The sequence below is a fragment of the Callithrix jacchus genome, chromosome 8, assembly GCF_049354715.1.
Source record: "Callithrix jacchus isolate 240 chromosome 8, calJac240_pri, whole genome shotgun sequence".
NCBI lineage: Eukaryota > Metazoa > Chordata > Mammalia > Primates > Cebidae > Callithrix > Callithrix jacchus.
This window is the reverse complement of record NC_133509.1, coordinates 76,152,028-76,174,903: the sequence shown is the minus strand read 5'-3', so window position 1 is coordinate 76,174,903 and position 22,876 is coordinate 76,152,028. Positions and strand designations below refer to the sequence as shown.

Here is a 22,876-nt window from a genome sequence, read left to right as displayed (position 1 = left end):
GAACCATGTTCCAAAGACCGTACATTAACTGAAACATTGCTTTTAAAATATTATCCCAGTTAGTGTAACAATGTTTACTTACTATAGATCTGTAGAAAACTTTGCTCTTAATTATTTTTTTAAAATTTCTTTATCAATCTTCAAGGAAAATTACTGCCTTGATATTTTATAAGATTCCTTTGTCCTATGTCTCCATAGAATAGACTGGAAATAGACTTGAAAGCTGAGAATCTAATGAGGCCAAATACTATAGTCTAACAGATATATTTTTACAAAAGAGTCATCATGTTATACATAAAAATATCTGCAATTATTATATACATTCAATTGTAATTTTCTCACTTTAGATATATAATAATTGCTAGTGATGCCTGAGCATTCCGTTACTTGCCAGTCTATGTGTGAGTTGCTGGGCATACATTATTTCACTGACTCCCCACAACAGCCTTTGGGATGGTCACCAACATTAGCCCCATTCTACAGATAAGGAAACTGAAGAATATGCTAAGAAAATCAGTGGTTATGTACTGTATGCAATATACAAAGTGCTTGTAGTGTGTATGTGTGTGTGTGTATATATATATATATGTACACAGTATATATATATATATATATATATATATATATATATATGTACACATACTGCAGTATACATATATTGCCATTTGTGGCATATAGAACTTGTTATTTTAGAATTTACTAGTGGAAATTTCAAATAAAAAGCATAATATACATTACCTATTTTACATTAGACTCTAAGATCACAGTAAGAAGTACCAAAAAATATATATGAAATATTTTATATTCAACATAATCCAGGAAGGCTTTCAATCTATAATTACAAAATACTTTTGAAGAAAAATACCTTTGAAGAAAATATTTAAGTGAATGTGACATGCATTTTCATGTACCCTTTCACAAATATATCTCTTTTACTAAAAATACAAACACTGAAGTCAAATATGCTCATTTTAATTATGTATTTTTTGACAATAAGTAATAATCAGAAAGTTATGAAATTATAATTTTAATGACCCATGACCTATGCCCTATACCTTATTATACCTGTAACAGTATGTCAAATTCCTGAAGTTTGATCCATAAATTAGAATATTATTAAACAAAAGGAGATATATATCAAGGCCCAGAATAAAGTAATTGTGCAATGTAGGCTTAACTTACAGAAGAAATGAATAGTAAATAGGAATCACCAAAACGTAGTTAGAAGATAAAATGAAATCTTGGAGAAATGGCAAAATATCTCACTGAACTAAAGCAAGCCCAAATGCATCCTGTAGGGAAAAAAAAAAAAAAAGCCAATTTTTCCCCTAGGTTTTAGGTGAATAGTATGACTCCTAGCACAAGAGGACAACTTTTTCAGAGAAGCTTCTCTAATGCAATGATAAGTCACTACATTATAAATTAGACAAATTAAAATTACTTTTCATGTACATGTTAGGAAACATCATAGAAAAAGTTACCCACTGAGAAATCAGCAAACATTTCCAAAGGTGTAGGAAAAGAATATATTCTGCCTCAAAAATATATAAATCCATGGATTGAGTGGCATCATGCTTAGCTATAGTAGATATTTAACAAATATTTGTTGAAAGTACTTTTTTAAAAAGAGAGCCAGGCTTTTCTTTCAAAGAGGTATGGTAGTTGGCTATGTCTCAGAACCTAAGATAGATGTCTCAGTTGTCTATTCTGATTCCATAATTTTGTGTCTCAAAGTAACAACCATTTATTTTTGTTTATGACTTGTGGGTCAGCAATTTGGGCTGGCTTCAGCTGGTTGGTTCTTCTGCTGTTCTCACCTGGGGTCAATCTTGTGACTACAGTTATCTGGAGGTTCAACTATATGTGAATGTCTGGCCATTGGAGCTGGGTGTTGGACAGGCCAGTTGTGCTCAGCAGAGGAATCCATGTTTCTTCACATAATGGTAACATCTTTTCAAAAGAACAAGACTAGTGGCTACATGGTCTCTGGAGGATTAGCCTTGAAAATTATACCATATCACTTCTGCAATTCCTGTTGTTCAAAGCAAGTAAAAAGGCCAGCCCAGATTCAAAAGGAAGAGAAACACACATCTATTCTTGATGAGAAGCACTGCAATAAATCTGTGGCCATTTTGACTTCACCTTAAGAGATAACAATGTAGCTTACAGAGAAGAAAACATCAGAGGGCTTATTCTGGAAAAGATTTGTCCTGAAAACAGGTCTATCTAGAATTAAGCCCAGAATTTGACTACCCATCATTAAGCCCCTCTGTCATGGAAATAATAGCAGGGATTCAAGCTCAGAAATTGAGTTTATCAAGTGCCTTCTTTTTGGCCCTCTCCCAAAGGGAAAAGGTAACAAGAGTAACACCTGAAGCACTCCTTAAGAGCATCAACAGCAGTCTACAAAATAACACAGCAAAAGAAAAGGTGAATGGAAGGTAGAGCATGGTGAGACAAAGGCCAGGATGTTAATGATGGACAGAATGATCTGTAAGTTTCACCCCATCCTGATATTGCAGTATGTTCTGATTCTTTAGCACTAGGAAACATGTTAACCTGAAAATGTATTTATTACTTATAGCATACCAATCCATTTAAATGGTTTGCCAGTCACTCCTGCAGATGGGAACTGAAAATTAAAGAGCAAATTACCCAAAATGGCACAGTCTATTTTATCAAAAAGTCTTAGTATGTATGTATAGCCCAGATTCAGGATGCAAATACCTTCTCAATACAAACAACTACGGAATCTCCTAGTGGATAAAGTGTTTTTATACACATCTAGATATAAGACATGGCAATTCATAGAGTACCATAACCACAGGAGAAACTAAAAATAGGATATATGTTCGGAGGATGCTTATCATCCTTGCAAAAAATTAAAAATGTGTTTTTTGTAATAATCAATGAAAAACAGCCATAAGCAGTAGGAGAAAAGGGAAATCCCCTAGTTGTAGCCAACAGAGCATCTTCTTTAGAATAAAAAATATTTGAATTTAAGTCTAGCCTTATCATCTTAACTGTATAATCATGGACAAGAAAATTAACCACCCTGCGCCACAATAAGTTCCTCTAAAATATTGAGACAATCATGAAAAAGCTGTAGGGTTAGCGCATAGAGTAGAGAAAGGTAGAAATTTATAGTGCCAGGAAAAGACCACCTTCTCAGAATATTATGAAGATGATGCTGATGATGATCAACATTATAATCCATTATATATTATCCAAGTTATATTAGCATCTTTCAGTGCTGTCCTCATCAAATACATGGAAAGCTCATGTGCTTGTCTCAGAGGATGAAGCCTTAAGACTTTTATTTGGCCTCAGGTTCTTAATTTACCAACACAACTAGAAATCTTATTATTTTCTTACTAAGTTCCTATTAGGAAGTTTAAAAGGAAAGCAAGTACATTGATAAAAAATAGCTATATAAGAGCAAAGAAAATCAAAGAAACACTTTACAGTAAAGACAGAAAGAATAAAAGAAGGGACAACTTTATAAACTGCCTTAAACATGTCTTGGATTGGTCCCCAACAGTGTCTACAATCACTAACATATACAATAAATGAGTCATTAAGAAAATAATTATGTTTTGATGTGTTATGTTGATCTCGACAACTATGTGAACTCACATTAAATGTAAAACTTTTAATAATTTTTAAAAAGGATGCCTAAAAAGAAAACATTCAAGACTATGGATAATATAGATATCCATATCCATATCCAATGGATATCCAATGAGTTTATCCAATAAGTATCATTCTACAAAGATACTTAGTCAAGAAAGTTTACATGTCATTTTCTTCTGTGTTTAAATTATTTTCCCCTTTTTAAGAAATTAGATAACCTGATATAGAGACTGAGGAAACCGCTAGGAGCTTAATTATCAATTTTATTAAATAATGGAGGAGGTAGCAAATATTAATTTGGTAAATACTCTAGAAATCAAGAGCACTAGAGGAAAAGGTGTGAGAATGTCACCAAGACTAATTCAGGACAAGGGCTACTCTCTGAAATAATATTTATTTCTCACTATAGATTGCAACTTTTCTAGAGTGGCATCTATGCTATTTCGGCTTCTGTGACTCAAAGGAGAAATGGTTACCAGAAAATCCAAGTATGCATTAAATGCCAAATAAATGTTGGTTAAAGGAATTAAAGAAAGGGCTTGAGTCATTCTTGTTTAGAACAGAGATATCATGATGCATTCAGCCAATCATTTTAGCATAAGGTGAAAATTTACTCTTCTTGTGTTTCTCCATTTCATTGTTGTTCATATTTATTATGAACAATAACATTAAAGTATATTAGTGAATTTTCTCTCACTACTTAGTGGAAAATTTAACTTGGTCATCATGAGTAAATCATATGATCTGAATGTTCGAAGTGTCAAGACTCATAATAGCAAATACGTTTAATCCTGTGACCAAACTTGGATTGGCTATTTGCCACATCTTGAAGAAGTATACTAAAAATGCATAATTTGATTGTCATTCAAAAGATAAATGCTTGAGAGGATGGATACCCCATTATCCATGATGTGTTTATTTCACATTACATGACTGTATCAAAACATCTTATGTACCCCAGAAATAAATACACTTACTACTTACCCATAGAAATGTTTTTAAATAATTTTTAATTAAAAAAAATAGTTCTATATGTTAAAAACTTCAATGTCTTGTTAAGTCTCAGCAGGAAAGAAAACATTGATCAAACTGTAACATCTAAAATGAGTGCAAGCTGGGGAGTTACAGCATCTTCTTGCTTTCTCTGCTCCAAAAGCAAGAAAAGTAATGGTCCTGCTTAACTTGACAGTAGTCTACCCACGTGGGTTGTTGGCATGCTTCAGTGAAAAGCTGGATAATAAATGAAACCTTCCAGAAGAAGGTGATGATGAAGACCAATGATAGCTGACATTTAATGAAAATTCAAGGAAAAAGGACTTGAAATCATGATACATTGAAAACTGTACCAAACCAGTTTAGTCACAAGCACAGCAATTGTGGGTTGGAAATTCCAAGGAACTCAGTGCAAGCACTTGAAGTACTATCATTAGGAATTAGACTTGTGTGCCTCCTTCTACCATGTTAAAAATAATTAGAAGCTACAAGGTGCCAGAGTTTTGGCTCAAGTTAAAGGAGAAAATTATAATACATTTATATAATAATGAAATAATCTATTTTAATTGGAATGAGTTCGGAATCACTAAAGTAACTGAAGCTTAGTCAAGATGACCACTTGGCAGAAATGCTTTAAAACATTCAAGACTGAATATATATGTCAGGAGAATTTACAAGTGGCCAAATGCCATGTCCATCAGAGATTAAAGTGAATATAAATGTGAACATCTTTGGGTAAGTCATGCACTCTCCAGTATATTAAAGATATACCCTATGATTTCTTAAACTCAGCAAGATTTTCTGCTTTACATCTTCTGCCTGGTTCTTGAAGAATATGATTCCTGGTCTGGTGAGCTTTTGAAGCCATACAATTATCACCTCCTTTATGGTTTCCCTAATCATGCACATGCTAGCTAATGATGAAGTGATCACGGTAATGGTGATAATGATAATAACAATCAGGTACCTAATGAACTGTATCACTGAACCCTCCAGACAGCCTGATTGCATAAGTCATATTACCAGCCCCATTTCCTAGATGAGGATTCTGATGCTCAAAGAAGTTCAAAGACTTGTTCAAGGATATACAGGGCTGAGACCAGGGGTGGTAGAATCCTATAGTTCCTTTTTCTAACTACTGCACAATACAATCCCTATAAAACACAGCCATGATTTCTTAATTTCTTCTCTCTTCCCTACTACAAAGCACAGAACACCGAATTAGAACTAAAAGTTTCAGTTAATAAATTACTTTCAACCTTCTGCATTTGTTTATATTTTTCATGTTACTAAGAAAATAAGTTATTGAGGTCAGGACCCAATGTCCAGTTACAGATTGTTAAAGTGCCTGACATTTGAAAAGTCAATACATAGCAAATATCCTAAATAATTCCTAAAAATGACTTTAAATTTTTCATTTAAAGTTGGGGCTATTTTTATTGAGTGTGGGATTCCAAATTCAAATATCTGTGAATATTAATAATATAAAGATATCTATCTACATAAAATAAAGCATATGTACTACTCATGTAGTGATCAATGCTGCCATATAAATTATAAATATTTTGATGCTGTTATACAAATGACTAATCACTAATAAAAACAAGTACAAATACAGCATTTAAAAACTTAACAAATCTTCACACCATGAAAAAAATAATAAAAGGAGAGCTAATTAATAAGAAAAGCACCACATCCTATACCTCCAAAAGAGATAAGAGAAAGTTAAGTTTCATAGAATGTAGTTGATATGTCCCTATTAGTAACTCACTTGAATGCAAATATTCTATAACTTGGGAGATGATACCACTAAAATCCATGAAAAACCTACTTAAAGATAGAAAATAAGGAGTCAAAATGAAGACTTCAATCAAGAAAGAAACTGAAGGTTGTCCTTCAAGGCTTTTCATCACTTCCTCAAAAGAGCAGCACAGGGTGAAGTGAAAATAGACCCAGATAAACAGCATTGTTTAGGCTTCTATTCATGATTAAATATACTATTTCTGATTCAGCATCTATTGAATGAATTAGGGCTTTTTTATTTTTCTCTAAGAATTCAGAAACTGCTTTCAGAGTTTGTTAAAAGTATGCTAAAACCTTAATCATTTATCATATTGCTACTTTTCTAGTGTCTTTTTTATTGTAAAATCTAAAATAAATTCAATTTTCTATGAAAATTCTATAATTGTTATCCACAAGGATTATAATAACTTTTTGAACTATTTCTTGGAACATATTTTAGAGCAATACATTATATATATGTTCCCATAAAGAAAATGCAAGAACAGTGTGAGCTTTAAGTTTTGACAGATTTATTCTGTAAAAAGATATATTTTCTTTTAAGTTCTGGGATATATGTGCAGGATGTTCAGGTTTGTTACATAGGTAAACATGTGCCATGGTGAGAATGTAAATTAGTTCAACCATTCTGGAAGACAGTGTAGCGATTCCTCAAAGACCTAGAATCAGAAATACCATTTGACCCAGAAATCCCATTACTAGGTACATGCCCAAAGAAAGACATATTTTCTAAGAAGTACAAAATTTGCCAATTGAAATTTTTCTGCCAATGTGACCATGTAACTTAATAAACATTGGCTATAAAAACCAATTTCTGAGAAATATTACAAATTTAGTTTATAGTTTAGACAATAAATCCTTTTCATGTTGTTTACTTGAAATCAGTGAAATGACAGACAGCACAGTTATATAAGCATGTAATACCATTGTAATTTGTATTACTTATTAACTAACTTCATAATTAGCATTAAATTATGTCATGTAAATTTTTTATGTAAAAATAAATTATGTTTAGTAAAAATCATTTTGTCAACACAGTATCTATCACAACAATATGATGAAAAAGATTAAAAGTAGCACTGGTTATATTTGAATTACATTCTTATATTTCTGTCTTCTGTTATATGAAACTGGGATTTTCATAATAACATACAATTTATGTGGGTAGAGCATAATAAAAATGGTTCGCATCTAAAGGGAATAGCCTTAATAATTATGAACATAATACTTCTTAATTTCACCATGCACATACCATTTAATGAACAAATTATACTGCCTTAGGTTCTAAATAGTCCTCAATGTTTGAAGGATGCCAGGGGAATAAAAATGTGGGCTCTAGAACCAGAATAAGTAGTCTCACTCTCAAGGCTTGTTGAACAAGGCAGAGTATGCACATGTGTGTCATTGGAATAATTTAGCAAAATTATCTTCTGGTTATGTATTCTAGGGGCCCACACACCTATAAGGTACAAATTTCTAGTTTTACTCTTCACACATAAAACATAAAATTCTTATACTATATACAAAATCCTGAAGATAAAGTCAATATGTTACATTTGTAAGTAAACAGAAAATAAAAATCACTGAAATAAGCTAATAGGTTAGCCAGTTAAGCCTTTAGGAAGTTTCTAGTAGCTTCCTTTATCCAACCTCAAAATTGGCAATAATACTTATTAGCAATCTTATTTATGATAAATTTATTTTTAAATAAATAATTTAGTAGATATTATGCAGCAGTTTCATGTAGAGGCAGGAATATTGTTAGATATCTGTAAGCATCTCATCCTCACCATAAAACAACACAGCAATAGATCAGCAGAAAGCAAGGTCTCAATTTCACCAGCAAGAAAACTCAGCAAAACTACTAAGCCAAAAGTGCTTCAAACAGCAAGAACACTGATTTAAATGGACAAAGGAAAATGACAGTCATTTATGAAAAGATGAAAGGGTGATAAAACATGATATGACATATGATGATCATTTAAACACCAATGTCATAACCAGATACTGCTTTAACACCCAGAATCCATTTAATGACAGAGGAGACAGAAATAACTGAAGAGGGAATAGGGCGGGGGAATTTTCCCACAGGTAACTACAGCTCTTGCTATCCTCTCTTGAGAAAAAAGAAAGAAATCACTTCTGGCTGGTATCAGTCAGAACTAAACATTTATGAACTTCTCCCAAAACACCAGCACAGGAATCTTATATTTCAAAAACAAGGTGTGTGTGCTCGTATACACATTACATCTATGAGGGAAGGAGAGAGATGTGTGAAAGAACAGAAGGCTGGTGTTCAAGGTCATTCTCCTCTTGAAAAGAGAAGGGGAAAAAAATGACTAAAAGAAATGATCCAGGGCACAGGAATCAAACGACAATTTCTTTCCACCTACCTGCTTATGCCTGTTCTTATAGACACCCTATTGTTCTGTCCCTATTAATAATGACTAAAAGAGGGCTTACAAAGATGGAGGCTTTTTGCTGGAAATTTCCTATCAATATCGGACAGTGTTAACTCATCAGTGAGCCAGGCCAGTGAGTGAAGCTAGCTCTGTCTGAAGACAATTCTTAACAAAATCAGTGCACTCAGATTTTCAAAGTAACTTGTACCCTTTCCATTTTCCCAGAAAAGGGAGAAGAAAAAGACAGCAGGAATCTTTTCCTCCACTTTAGGAACTTCTGTCCATGCAACCTTGTATTAGGAGCTCTATTTAGTTATGATCTTTAACCTAACTCTAATCTGCACCAATGAGTGACATTTTCAAGCATGCATCACACCATCATCAATGTTTAGGTTTCGGAGCATTCAGCATCCATTTTAACGCTTTTGCTTTGCCTTCCCTGAGGCTGAGGGTGGAAGAACAAAACTTAACCTGCAAAAGATGGAATCCTTAGTGGGAAAAGGCCAGAAGAAAGTGAAATGAGGTGGGAGGTGGTGAAAACACCTTATTTTCCAAGTACCTATATTCACCAGCATTTCTTTTTTCTTGGGCACTCTCTAGATAGGTATGACTTACTTGCTAACAAATATTGTAAGTATGGTATCAATACTGTTGCAATAGTATTCTGGGGCAATTTGGGGAGGGGGACAAAGATGTATCATTGTCAGACATTTAGAGTAAACAAATCAGATTTATTTAAAATTTTCTGAGTGATAGGAGGATTAGAAGTAAATTCACTAAAAGAGAAAAATTGTAAAAAGAGGAGATAGGAGGAAAAAATCCTTTTTAAATTTATTCCCAATTTTCTGTTATCTTTCATTTATTCATTAATCTAGGCAATTTCTCTCTTTTTTCATTGGTTTTCACAGGATGAAGTTCTGTTGAAGTCGAGATATCTTCCGTATCATTCCTTGGTTCTCCCTGGACCTTGAAGTCACAAAGCAAATCTGAAGAGTGGCCCTCCTGTCCTCCTCTTTCACGTTTATTGGGTACCAGGTGGGGGAGGGAGGTTAGTTGACTTTACAGAGGTGTTTCGACTGGAAATGAAACGGGTATAAATGACCTGATCAAACCCAGAAGAGCAAGAAGGAAGGGGAGAAAGAAGAACAAATGAAAATCCAGGAAACACACACTTAGCTTCAGGATTTTAATCCTGATAAATCATGCAGTATTTGAATATCGGGACATTTTTGTAGCCAGCTTTCCTTCCATATTCTTGAATATTCATGGGGGGTGGGGAGAGAAAGAGACTGAAAAAGAGAGAGAGAGACAGAAAGAGAGAGAGAGAGAGAGAGAGAGAGAGAGAGAGAGAGAGAGAGAGAGGATTTTGCAGGCAAAGGCAGGACACCACCGCCCTCCCTGCTCCTCTATGGCTGTGGACATCTTCCTCCTCTCACATCCAGGCGGCCACGTCGGCCACGATCCGCTTGCTGTCTGCCAGGGGGTCCGCTGAGCTCTTCCGCCCCGCCCCAAAAAAGTGTCAAAGCCGGCCTGCCAGCTGCAGTGGCAGAGCCCAGCCCCCAAAGCCCGCTGAATTCACGGCCTTGCAGCACCCCCAGCCTGCGAGGGCTGCAGCAGCAGCGGAGCCCAGACTCGAGGAGGAGCTGGGGACGTCAGCGCGCAGGGACCCCGAGCTGCTATCGGCCAGCTCGACGTCTGCAAATGCCATCATATGGATATCTATAGAAACGCAGCGAGTGGAGGAAAATCAGGCAGCGTCCCTACACTTCCTAAGCGGCTTTAGCAAAGAGATCCGCCGAGTCCCAGCAGCCCCAATCACTGCCTCCCGGAGCAAGGCACCCTGAGCTTGGCTGGGCAAAATCCTCCGCTGAATGTAGCCAGTAAGCAGCTCCCAAAGGCGGGAGACAAACGAACACAGCTTAGCTAAATTATTCAGACTGTGTTCACTACGGAATAAAACATTGATGAGACTACTTTGGAAGTGCTTTATCTTGTTAATTCTAATGTCTTCAAGAAGAGAGTGAAATTTTCCGTTGGGGGCGGGCGCTGAGATGAGACGAAAGGGAATTCAGAGGAAAAAGGCGCTAGGGTAAGGGGCTTTGTAAGTTAACTAAATTTGTTGCACTTCAGCCTGCCCTGGGAATCTCCTTTTAACATATCAGCCCCAATAGGTTAATTAGGCAGTAGCAAATCCAACCTGCTCCGTGTAAATCAAGGCATCATAAAAAAAAAAAAAAAATCAAAATACCTATTATACAGACAAAGCAGAACACACACACACACACACAAAAAAAAAAAAAAAAAAAAAAAAAAAAAAAAAAAAAAAAAAAAAAAAAACGCGCACAGGAGACCCTATCAGTGACGGAGACAATACAGCTGGAGAGGATGTTGGGTGGTGGCTATCGTTTTAGCCTGGTTCTGCTAGATATAAAAATGACTTCTTTCATAGTTTTTTTCCTGCTACATAAAAGCACGCCCTGGCAGTTAAACACCATATCTCAAGACACACACCCGTGGCAATATATTTTCTTTCATGCAAACCAAGTTCCAAGAAAACTCCATTTCCAGTCAAAGTCTCCAGATGCGTAATTTACAACTACTGAAAAGATCTGGCAAGCTCCTCCACAACAAGGAAAGGAAAACAACCTGGCACCAGAGGTAGAAAAGTGTAAAAAACATCTTTGGCTTAAATGATGAGTGAAAACCAAACACCCACTCACACTCCACAATCTGGAGAGGGTTGGGTACCAAATGGTCCGTGGCAACCATAGCCTGAAGGAAACACAGAATTTTGATCTCTGGCATCTTCAGACAGGTTCCACACGCCTAGCTCTCAAAAAATATCCTCAGGGTGGAGCACATCCATATTCCCAAAGCATCCACTACTAGATTAAGTGCTCAGGCATAGATTTATGTTTCGCCTACTAGAAATTGTATCACAAAATCACAGAGCAGGCGCCCTTGGATACCCAACCCTTCCCAATGATTTTTCACAACATTAATAAGTAAAGTAGGCTGCAATGCAGATAAGACACTAGAAACAAGATCAGAAGGAAATTGGGTGAGGCGCTAGTCGTTGGCTTGTTACCTGGTGCCTCTAGGGGAAAAGACGGTCGTAGGAAGACTTTCTGCCTGCAGGTACAATCCCGACAAGGTGGCTCCAGGTGGCTTTCACAGTCGTACGCGGGTCTCGCTCGTCACTTCGCTGCCCTTTGCCATAGCTCAGCACCCGCATCCTAGGGAGTCGGAAAGGCGGCTCCTGGCACTGCCGCCGCTGCCCGCAGGTCGCGGTGGGTGGGGGATCCGCGGCAATCGCCCCATGAAACCCGCGGCTCCGCGCCTGGGGAGCGGGCAGAGGCAGGGCGGCCGCGCACGCACACACAGACACGCTCACACTCACACACACTCGTACCCAGGCGCGCGCACCTGCACTCACACTTGCACACTCACACCCAACACTGCACGGGGAGGAAAGCAGCACCGAGGGAAGCAGTCCTTCTCACGAGTGGCTTCGAAGCCCACCGGACCGCGGGCAGCAAAGACAGCGTTCTCGCATAGCCGTTTAATCACGTTTCCTTCAAGTTCTCCTCCAACCCGAATCCACGTAATTCAAGAGCTGGTGACATTTTGGTGGGGAGGAGGGAGCCGGGAAAAGGCTGCTGAAGAGTGAGGATTATGTTAGGCAGTTTGATAAGCAATCCTCATTACCTTTTTTTTTTTTTCTTTTTGCACAGCAAACCAGCTCGAAGGGCTGAACTTTTGGCTTCAAATGCTGCGGATCAAAATGCAAATAACCTTCTGGCCAAGACGAGAAGGTGTAGATACACGGAATCAAGAGGGCTTCAAGACCCTCTCTTGACCTTGTGATGTACCTGGAAGCCGGTTAATACTGGCGCTTTCCAAGCTTCTGGGTAAAGTGATCCACACACCTGGGTCCACAGCCCAGCAGCCGCTCCAAATCCAGCCAGGAAAATGGGTCCGGGCGTCCTCAGAGCTCTGCAAGAACCCGGGCATGAAGGGGCATCGCCGAGTTAACACATTCTGGGCAGTTGGATAAAAGACAGTCAAATGCATCAGATAGGCGTGCGCGTACACACTCGCGCGCACACACACACGCAGCTAGCTGGAAAGCGGCTTACAAAACACTAGAGAAATGCCAAGATGACTTGAAAAGGTAGCCAACATCCAGGATCTTCCCGGAAAACAGAAGGGCCAGCAAGGAGGTTATCAAAGTCTTCTCAAGTCTTTCAATTTTTCATCTATCCTGTGAGTGTGTGTGTTTCCAGAAGGTTTCGTCGGTCTGCCCCACCCCCGTCCAGTTGCGCTTTTTTCTTTCCGCTGATATAACCGACCGTGCAAAATGGATTATATGGGTGGGTTGTGCTCACAATCCAGAGCTCCCCAAAGTCAAGAATCCTAAAGGAGCAACCAGCTGCAAAACAATTCACACCCTCAAGGGAAGAAGGAAAAACACGCGCAAACACACGCACACACGGGCACACACAAACATAGTCTTCTGCTGGGGCAGCTCTGCACAAGCTCACCGCTTCCCTGCGCGCGGCTGCACACAGCGCCCCGCCCGCTGGCCACCGCGCTGGGGCGAGTCCGCAGTTCAGGCGCTAGGCGAGCAGCTGAAGTCTGGGGCGACGGCCGCTGCCCGGGAGAGCCGGGGAGCCGGGCTTCCCAAGGCGGCGAGTGCGGGCAACGGCGGCCTCCTGGCCGAGTGGAACTGAGCCCCGCGCTGCAGCATGGAGGCGGCGGCGGCGGCGGCGGCGGGCGCGCGGCCGAGAGCTCTGCCCGCGCCGCAGTGACGGGAGCGGCCGAGTCGGCCAGACCCCGAGAGTCCGCGAGACCCTGGCCCGGGCCGCTCAGCTGCTCTCAGCCCTCCCGCCTCCCAGCCTGAAGTGTTCCAAACCGATTTATCCCGGGACGCGGAGAGGGCCGGCGTAGCGCGGGGAAATCCCCTGGCTGAGGAGGCGCGGGGGCGTTGCAGGAAGGGGGAAGGGAAAAGGCAGAAAACCCTGAGGATGAAGGCGAACTTCCAGGGGCGTCCCCAGCCTCCTGCAAAAGGGCAATTTGCTGATCGCCCACTTCCTCGCGGTTACGGGATAGAAAATCGTCACTGAGTCAAGCTTCCGCTGCTTAGGGCGGTGGGAAAAGTCATTAGCTATAACCCGCCGGAAATTTTGAGGAGAGCTATTGACTTGGGGTTTCAGTCATCTGAGGCAGGCTTCCGCTGTCCCCTTAGTTGTGGGTAGCTGTGGGTGGTGATTTGCTTTCTAATCAGATGGGAGCAGATTCTGAAAAGAACATTTACATTTGGGAATAAACTCAGCTCAGCATCAGACATTACGAATACTGCAGTTGGTCCCATTTTAGTATGTCAAGGGCAGAAAGGGAGCCTAACAGTCCTCATAAGCCAGACCTAGTCTCTAAGGTCACCGGCACAGAAGCAGGATCTAAAGCAGAAGAGAGGTGCTACTGGAAAGGAGGTTAGGGCTCTGTGGGAGTAGATCTGCCCGGAGCCCTCGCCTGGTTTTGCTTGAGACTCCGACAAGACTCCCAGTGCTTCTCTCCCCAACCCTAGCCCCACTTCCTCCAGCCTGGAAAAGCCAGTAAGCAAAGTTAATGCTTTCTTTTAAGAACTCCTTAGTGAAATCTTGCTGTTCCTTTCTGCTGGAATCCTGAAACCCTTCCGTTTTTCGTTGTGGGTTCATCAGCACGTGGTCTTCAGGCACTGCCTGCACCTTCGCTCTCAGCTCTGATCCTAACCAGCCCAGACACCAGTTTGTACCCAAAGGCTATGGAAGAGTAGGAAGTTGCAAAGGGAAGCTGGCTAACGAGGGCTTCTTCTGGCCTACTTGGCAAAGGCTCACGCTGATGGCCTCGGCGGATAAGGAGCGCTTTCATTTTATTCCAAAAAGAGCTCTGCCAGGCATTATCATTGCCCTGCAGGTGCACAAGCGCGCATATACTCGAGCACAACCATGGGCTCATCCCAAGCGCGCACACGTGCACATGCGTAAGGAAGACCCACACAGTTATCTCCGGGAAGAACCCGAAAAGTGCTTTAGGTGGCAGCTGCTCACATTTTTCTTTCCTCTGCTCCCCGTCCCTGCCCCTGATGCTCCTAGTCCAATCCTGGGCTTAGGAATCCACTCAAGCCACGTCTGGCTGCTTTGTTCCAGAGAAGCGCGGCTCCCGGGATTCGACTTCCAGCCGCACAGCCCCCTCCAGGTCGCCTAGCGGCGCCAGATCCGGGGCTCCAGGGCCTCTGCGGGAGCTTAGGAAGCTCAGGATCCGAGTCGGCGAGCTGGAGAGCCAAACTCCGCGCAGCTTAGTAACTGCGCAGCAAGACCAAAGAAATAAACCAAAGGGACACCACGGACAGATGTACCAAAGGACACCACTGACTTCCAGTAAAGTCTCCACTAAAGCCATCAGCATTTTCCTTGTAGCTTTCTGTCCCTCGAAGTGGAAAATTGAGGTTTCTGAGAAGTCCGCTGAGAGAATCTGCAGCAAACTGAAGCCACAGACTCCGGAGGCACAGGGAGAAAAAATGCTTCCATCCTCCTTTCACTTTAAACTTGATCGCTTCTGGGACTTCACTGGAGGGCGATGGAGTTGCACCAGCTTGGAGTACAAGCAGATCCCAGCGAGCACTTCCAAGTACTTTAGGACGTGGGGGTGACTCCTTTTTCTTCAGGATTGTCCCACTTGCCAACCTTTCCATCTGAGCTGATAGGAACCAATGAAAGTCTAGGCATTAGGATTTTCTGTTCCCTCAGGGGATCAAAGTATCAAATGTTGAATGAGAAATCTAAAGACCTTGCATCACTGGGCTGAATAACTTTTTGTTTTTCTTTTTTATGGCGTCCAGACTGAGGTAGGGAAGGGATATAGTGAGCCAGCTATAAGAAGTCAGAAGTTAGGAGAAGACAAAGTTCAAATATACTGGAAGAGAGAGGGAGAGAGAGAGAGAGAGAGAGAGAGAGAGAGAGAGAGAGAGAGAGAGAGAGAGAGAGAGAGAGAGAGCGCTTGAGAAAGATGAAATCAACGTTTCCTTACTGCTGGGAGTAATTATGCTTACCTTTTCATTGCTCTTTCATGTTGCAAGCCTGAAAGGCCCAGGAAAACACCTTCTTTCCGTTTCTTGTAGCCTTTCTGAGTATCCTGCATTTTATTTGAAAGTGCTTTCCTCTATTTTCCCCGTTTCATCTCAATAATCTCTGCTAAAGCCAGGTAACTTTCACTTTCCACATTCAGCATTTGCTCTTTTCCGTTCTACACAAGCTGATTAGAATTTTCAAAGAGAGGTGACAGGGAAAGCTTCTATTTTGGTTGATGATTGTTGCTAGAAAATGGCAAGACCTCAGGAGAGACCGAAATGTTCCTTCCCGGTGATGTCAGAACTAGCAAAGTTTTGTTGTTATTTGTGGTGGTAGTGTTTCTTTACATTTTATTCCCCAGCAGATCAAAAACTAGGATGTTTGCAAGAACAAGTTCTAGTTTTTCATAAAACTATCGTTATTAGCCACTCTGAGGTTGGCATACTTTTAAGAGTTCAAACAAGTTCCTTGTAGAATAGGATTCCTTTAAACATTAACATTTAAAGAGAAATATTTTTTCATAAATAATTTAGATTTAACTTTTTACCTCTATAGAATATCTGCCTTACTTTGTTAATGTGTTCCCTGATTTGCTGTATATGCCAAATCACTTTTAAAATAATGTCAGCTTTCTTGTTCTCCCAGCTCATTTTTCTAAGGACCAATGGCAATAAGTGTTGGTCTCCCTATTTTTCCAGAATATCCAGGATTTCAGGTAATTAATGGAAATGTGAATGTTTTCCAGTTAAAGTAATGAATATCAAAAGATAACCTGAGATTCTGTTTATATTATTATTTAATATTTGAGTTTCTTTTTAAGATAGAAAAAAGTTATGATCTGCTTTTTTATAAATGGTATTAACAATTAGTTTGCACATCTCATGAATTTTATTACTTATGTAGATTAAACCATGCGGTAAGTTATTATTTAATTCATTAATTTGTTTTACATATAATTGAAGAAGCTTATTATAAATTAGAAATACCTTGCCTTCAAATTCTCTGGGTAAAAAAATCACTACTGAGTTATAAGCCTTTGATTATTTTCACTAATATAATCAATGTAATATATTACACTGTAATAATATAATGTAATATATTAAGTTCTCTGACAGTTCAAAACTGGGAATTGCTATGAAGAAACAAGGAAATACAAGTTTTTGAAATGAAGGGCTATCATTTACAAAAAATGAATTAAACAGAATAAATGAAATCCAAACATCGAAGTTTTTTTTTTTTTAATCTATGTAGTTTTGTAACGTAAAAAGAAGTGTGCTTATTTTAGGACCATGTTTCAAATGTTTTAACTGACCTTAAAGTACTAGAATACAGTGTATTTTGGTAACTAGTTCTCACCAAAAATACATTTCAACTGATTTCAAAAGAGAGTTGAAGACCTAACATGTTTCTGGGATACAAATAAACAGATTTCTCACTGAATCAACAACAGCAAAATCAAATGTATTTTGTATTTAATCTTCTTTTGAGTTACAGAAATTCTTTTTCTTATTTTATTGTTTCTTGATGTTTTAAACGTGATTTATATAAAACACATTTTCTCTCTTTTCTTTCTGAATCTCTGTTGTACATTTTAACCTTCATAGATCATGATAATAGTCAACTATCAAGGTCTACTTGATGAAAACTGGAACTAGCACTAGGAACCCAATACATTATTAGATAAAAGTGGACATTTATTTTACCAAGAAAAATGATTTTTGAACCTAATATTTTAAAACACAAATACAATGTGTTTTAAAGATTATATCCTTAGTAGAGAGTTTTTGAGAGAGTTCGAAGGAAAGGAATGATTTCAGAGATAAGCATTGCTATAGAGGAAGGACAAGTCTTAAACTATACTGAATGTTAGAAGTAAATATTACCTTTCATCTCCATTCATATTTTTTCTTGCTTCTTTGCTTATTGTTGATGTCAGCTCAGATTTGTCTGGTGCTCCTATTTAGTTACCCAAGAGCCCCAAAATGCATCATGCTATGAAGGACTATCTAACCAAAGAAGAATTCTATGCTATTACAATTTCTACTTCTTGTCAAAACTCCCATTAAGTCACAGTAGATAGACCTAATTGAGCTTCTAGGAAAAAATAAATTATATCAAACTAATTTAAGCTAAAGTATGAATGACTAAGCCACCTATACCAGGAATATGAAGCCAACCTAACTTCTAAAAAGTAGACTTTCTAGAAAAATGCATTAATACATACGGGAAGCATTGGTACCTCAGTCATTCTTAGCCTTATATGCCAAATTGAATAATAAGGATGGTATTAAATCTTTTCTTTTTTTTGAGACGGAATTTCACTCTTGTTACCCAGGCTGGAGTGCAATGGCGCGATCTCAGCTCACTGCAACCTCCGCCTCCTGGGTTCAGGCAATTCTCCTGCCTCAGCCTCCCAAGTAGCCAGGATTACAGGCACGTGCCACCACGCCCAGCTAATTTTTTGTATTTTTAGTAGAGACGGGGTTTCACCATGTTGACCAGGATGGTCTTGATCTCTTGACCTCGTGATCCACCTGCCTCGGCCTCCCAAAGTGCTGGGATTACAGGCTTGAGCGACCACGCCCAGCCCTATGTCTTATATTTTCCTTTTTTTTTTTCCATTTTTGATAATGCTATTGAAAATTATTTACACCTAGCTTTAACCTTTGAAAGAAACATTTTTTAAAATTATGTGTATGTATATATAGATAGCATTTCAGAAAGTTGTCCAGTAGATATTGAAAACTGTTTTCTAAAATGAATCTAGTTGTAAAGCAATTATTAATCTTAAAAATAAAACATCAGAATAATTGTTGTTAGAACTTGATTTAGGAGTATAGGTAGGCAGACCAAATCATATTAGGTAGAAGTAATAAGTTGCTTGAATTTCTGAGGAATTCAGTTTTTCAATACACTTATGTTAAAAGTCTGATTAAGAACTAGTGTTGTGCAGGACCCCTATTGACTTCAATAGGGATGACACCCTGTCTGAGAGGTGTAAGGAGAGTCCCAGAAACAGTGAATCAGACACAGCGTTTATTGAGGAGTTATATACAATTCGGTCCGGGAGTGGTGGGCTGGACAGGAAAACTGCCACTGTTTATAAAAAGCATACAACATATATAGCATTTTCACTTAGGACCATCTCTAGCTAGCAATCTCCATTTTACCCAAAACAAAGGTCCTCAGTCCCCATTTTTTTGTTGTTTTCTGAGATGGAGTCTTGCTCTGTTGCCCAGACTGGAGTGCAGTGGCATGATATCAGCTCACTGCCACCTCTGCCTCCCAGGTTCAAGTGATTCTTCTGCCTCAGCCTGCAGAGCAGCTGGGATTATAGGTGCCCGCCACCATGCCCATCTAATTTTTGTATTTGTAGTCAAGGTGGAGTTTCACCATGTCAGCCAGGCTGGTCTGGAACTCCTAACCTCATGATCCACCCACCTCGACCTCCCAAAGTGCTGGGATTACAGGTGTCAACCACTGTGCCCAGCCTCTTCAATCACCTTTATGGCCTGTGTTCCAAGGGAAGGGCTAGGGTTTCAGATGTCCTTCAGAGTTAAGGAGTGAATCTCCAGGTTAGCCACTCCTGAATTTCTTAGGTCAGAATTCCATACAAACATTCTTCTTGCACCATAGGAACCTTCTCAGGGTATGTTTGAGTTATTGCTGTCAAGTACATCTATGTACAATTATATAACAAAGGTTTGGCTTTTTAGCTTTAGTTTTACAGGTTTTCTTTTTTAAATTTTATTTATTTATTTATGACAGAGTTTTTGCTCTCATTGCCCAGGCAGGAGTGCAGTGACATGATCTCACCTCACTGCAACCTCCACCTCCCTGGTTCAAGTGATTCTCCTGCCTCAGCCTCCAGAGTAGCTGGGATTGCAGGCATCTGCCACCATGCCCAGCTAATTTTTTGTATTTTTAGTAGAGACGGGGTTTCACCATGTTGGCCAGGCTGGTCTTGAACTCCTGACCTCCGGAGATCTATCTGCCTAGGCCTCCCAAAGTGCTGGGATTGCAGGCGTGAGCCACCTTGCCTGGCTTTTAACTTTTACATTCAGATGCATATGTGCAGGTTCGTTACATAGGTACACTTGTGTCTTGGGAGTTCTCGTACAGATCATTTAATCACCCAGGCATTAAGCCTAGTACTCATTAGTTAGTTATTTTTCCTGATTCTTTCACTCGTCCCACCTTCCATCCTCCCAAAGGCCCCAGTGTATGTGCTTCCCTCTATGTGTATGTGTGTTCTTATCATTTAGCTCCCGCATATAAGTGAGAACATGCAGTATTTGGTTTCCTGTACCTGTATCGGTTTGCTAAGGATAATGGCCTCCAGTGCCAAATTACAAAACTGAATCTGTCTTCAAGGTTGAAGCAGATTGTTTCTTAATTATTCAGCTTCAAAATCTGTCCTTGAATTTCAGGCAGGTGACCTCAAGTGGGCAGTACTGTGACATTCTCACATGGTTGTGACCACATAGTTGGACTTTCTTACAAGCCCCTATAGATTTAGAAGGAAGATTTAATTTTGATTTTTTTTATTAAAGATGTTTTCATTAAAATAACTGATATGTGATAAGTTTTATCTACATGAAATCAGATAATTTATTTTAGATCAATCATTTTTTAACACATCTCTAAAACATGATTAGGTCATTTGCCTTTTAATCTCTTCACTGGTTCTTTTTCTTTTCCCATTTTAATCATGGCTTCTTTAGAGAGAAGACTGAATTACTACTGGTCTTTTCTTTACTCATGTTTGACTTCCATAGTATTCCTGGTCCTTTACCTGACTCCACCTTCCGGCTAGCTTGGTGTCAAAGTTCTTTTGGATTTATATCTCAGCTCTTAGTGGCTGTGACTTCCGCAATGAAAGGGAATTCTTTCTGTGACTCTTTAGCACCAAACGTCTTTCTCTACACAGTAGCCTTTATTTCTCTGCTTGCAGTTTTGTCATTCCATGTAAATTCATTGAATGCCTTGTTATAGCCAGTGCCTTGCACTAGGCACTGGAGAAAGAAGACTGAAGGTAATTCTCTTGACCTTTGTCCCTCATAATAGAGCTTACTATTTAGTAGAGGTTAATAGACCAACAAATTAGTTGTTACATTATGGTCTTGTTTTTACTTCACAGCTACAATTTGTTATCAAGCCCAAGTGTGTTCCTTTGTGAGACCTCTGGAACCACCTTCTATTAACTCCAGTAATAGCTTATCTACTGCACTTGGCTTCTGGTTTATTTAATCCCACTGTTATTCAGACTGCCCTGGGAGGTAGTTTGTGAAACACTTTATGAAGATTTTAAATTATTACCATCCATTTATTAAACATTAACATTTATGTTTGGAGAAAATATAACTAATAGTTTTTAAACTGTTACATTGCTATACAGTGTTTTGCCACTTCATTTAAAGTAAATTTGTCTATTGTAAACAATTTAATAAATTATTAATTTGAGCTATAAAATTATGTATTTTATTTCTGCTTGGATATGCAAGAACAAATTATTGTTTTATTTTGTGTTCGACTTGATGTATTTTAACATTTTGTAATATAACATTAAAATATTTTAAAATCAAAAATATATTGCTAAAATATTAATGTGACACTGATTATGGGAACTTATTATATATTTTATGATAGTTTTATTATCAACGATAGTAAGTAAGAGAAATTGCATGGGAAATCACTGTAAAAAAATAATATGGCATTATAGTCTTTTCTATGTTGTTTTCAAATTTGTGTGTCCAGCATTGATCAGTTACCTTTTATAATTTTACAAATTTGAGGATTTGCTACATTTTCTGGCTGAAAAGTTTCAAAACTATTTTGTTTTTCTTTTATACTAAAGAATGTAGCCGAAAGTGTAAAAATATTAGAATTACATTTATTCATTCATTCATTTTCATAACAGTATGCTTCAGGATTCAGTACCTCCTGATATTGACTTCATTTACTAAGACATAGTATCACTCTCCAGTTTTCTTTCACATTAAAAATCACAGTATATCTAGAAAGGAAAAAGTAAATAATAAAGGTAAATTCTGTTAGTGGTTATTGAGTACTACATAAACTATTCTCTGTATATTATCTAGAAATGCTTTATTTAAACTTAAACTCTGCATTTTCAGAAACATTGTCTTATACTCCACAGAGACGGTTATTTTAAACTTTGAATAAGATGAGGGTAAATGAATGATTTATTAAAAAGACAAATAGTAATGTGAAAAACATGCACCTGTCCCCAGGTACATATAATGGATCTTTATAACACATTAAGGTTTTATTTTCCAATTTGGTGAATGGTGAGATGCAATTTTAAATCTTAACTTTTTCTAAAATGTGAAAATACTACTAATGTAAAAAGTAAAAATTTTACTAATTTTGAAATAGACACTTTTGTGAGGCAGTTAACTAGAATAAGGCAGTTTCATTTTCTAGTGACCTCCTCTTGGAAATTTTGATTGGATTCAGTAGTACTACACTTACTCATTCATTTAGAAAATTGTCAGTGAGCTATGAGATGGATTTCTCGACCTCTTCAACTCATTATTGCTTATTGTGTTCTGTCTTTATAATATGCAACTAGCTTCTCTTTCTTGCTTTGGTTATTTAAAAACTTCTGATTTACCCTTGGTAAAAGAATCCTTATTTGACATGTTATTAAAAGTGTATATAAATGTCACTGAGCTGCTACCCTCTGCCTACTAAGTCTGGGATAGCCCTGCAGGAGCAGTCAGGAAGCAGCAGCACCTCTGGAGCTATAACCCTGCCTCCTCAGTAAAGCTGTTTTCTACCTCTGGCTTGCCCTTGAATTCTTCCCTGGGCAAAGCTAAGAACCCTGGCTGGCTTAGCCCAACTTCAGGGCTTGCCTACCCTGCATCAGAATTACTCTCTTGGAATTGGAGAAATAAGAGAGTACCTCTTTGAAAA

At 38.7% G+C, this 22,876-nt stretch overlaps 1 protein-coding gene across 5 annotated transcripts in view; it reads right to left on the bottom strand.

Moving 5' to 3' along the window:
• LRFN5 (leucine rich repeat and fibronectin type III domain containing 5) overlaps positions 1 to 13,798 on the bottom strand; it is a 307,913-nt gene extending 294,115 nt beyond the window's left edge. For 2 of the 5 annotated variants that reach the window (XM_017977070.4, XM_035260405.3), the window contains exon 1: positions 11,917 to 13,798. The gene's annotated coding sequence lies outside the window, so the exon portion shown is untranslated. The remainder of the gene's footprint in view (positions 1 to 11,916) is intronic. The other 3 variants (XM_035260404.3, XM_078334826.1, XM_054239896.2) reach the window with 2 other exon arrangements.
• Between the last annotated feature and the right edge of the window lie 9,078 nt (positions 13,799 to 22,876).